Consider the following 1,675-nt stretch of genomic DNA (forward strand, 5'->3'; position numbering starts at 1 on the left):
CTCTCTTTTTGGTTTTTCGAGACAGGGTTTCTCTGTGTAGCCCTGGCTGTCCTGGCACTCACTCTGTAGACCAGGCTGGCCTCGAACTCAGAAATCTGCCTGCCTCTGCCTCCCAAGTGCTGGGATTAAAGGCATGCGCCACCACCGCCCAGTGAAAGTTCTCATTTTTATTATGGAGGTGTTAAATGAGACCTAGACTAACAGAATGAGACTGGACTGGACTGGACTGGACTGGACTAGACTGGACACTAACCAAATGTTTTCAAAATCATGCACAACAGCTGCCAGGCTGAACCCAGCTCCAAATTATCGAAAGTGCTTCCTACATCCCCAGACTTTCCATTGCTTCACTTTTAGACTTGGAAGAACAGTGATACCTCATGCAGCTCATTGTAGACACACACATTGCAATTTTTTTTGGCCAGGTAATCAACATGCATATATGTATTACATACATTCCCTACATGTGAAAAACATCTTCAGATCTGGGTAGTGAAACTTTAGAAGTAAATAAAGAGGAAGAGTTCAGACCTTGTTCAACATGACGGGGCCAGTGAGCGACTGTGCCGATTAACCCCTTCTGTCCCATAGGAACTGGAAGACAAATAGAGATACTGTGTTTGCAATGAACCCAAAGGTCTCATTGTTAGAATGGACCCACTAGAATACCCAAAAACCCATGATCCTTGCAAAGAACGAAGCTAGGTGAGCCAGCTTAGCTATCTAGCCCTGGGTTACTTTGTACTCTGCTTTCCCTTACTTCTCTCTTTTACTGCGACCACATGTCATTTATCACACACCCATTTCATCTTCTGTCCTTCCTCATTTTGTCTCTCTCTCAGAAGCCAGTAGCACCTTAGATTTCTTCCAGTCCTCTAACCAGTTTCATTTGATAAAGACGCCTTTTTGCCTAATGCTGCTTTTTCTCTCGGACAACAAAAATGATGAGCCTCAAAATTTTATTAACCCAAATTTTAACCTCGGTTATTTTTTTCCAACTGTGTGACCTCAGGCATATTGAAAAATGTCTCCCAAGCTGAAAAGTAGATAAATTACAACTCCTGTGAGTTTCTTAGTGGCAAGTTTCTATCTGTGCGGTGTCTGGCATGGTGGAAGGCCATTGAGATCCAATTTCCATTCCTTTGAACAGATCCATACTCTGTATACATTTAACTACTTACTCATTTTGTATTGCTCATTTACTGCAGTCAGAACCAGGGGAGACAGCAAGGGGAAGATGCTGTAAAATGAGTTCAGTACCTGTTTTAGTTACTCTTTGTAGCTGTGCTGAAACACCACAACCAAGGCTTATAAAAGAATGCAATTATTTGGGGCTTATCATCCCAGATGGATAAGTTCATTCTTCATTGGCAGTTGTCTTAGTTAGGGTTTTACCGCTGTGAACAGACACCATAACCAAGGCAATTCTTATAGGGACAACATTTAACTGGGGCTGGCTTACAGGTTAAGAGGTTCAGTCCAGTATCATCAAGGTGGGAACATGGCAGTGTCCAAGCAGGCATGGTGCAGGCCAAGCTGAAAGCTCAGCATCTTCATCTGAAGGCTGCTAGTGGAAGACTGACTTCCAGGTAGCTAGGATGAGGATCTTAAGCCCACACCCACAGTGACACACCTACTCCAATAAGGCCACACCTCCTAATGGTGCCACTCCCTG

Source organism: Arvicanthis niloticus, chromosome 21 (assembly GCF_011762505.2).
Source record: "Arvicanthis niloticus isolate mArvNil1 chromosome 21, mArvNil1.pat.X, whole genome shotgun sequence".
Lineage (NCBI taxonomy): Eukaryota > Metazoa > Chordata > Mammalia > Rodentia > Muridae > Arvicanthis > Arvicanthis niloticus.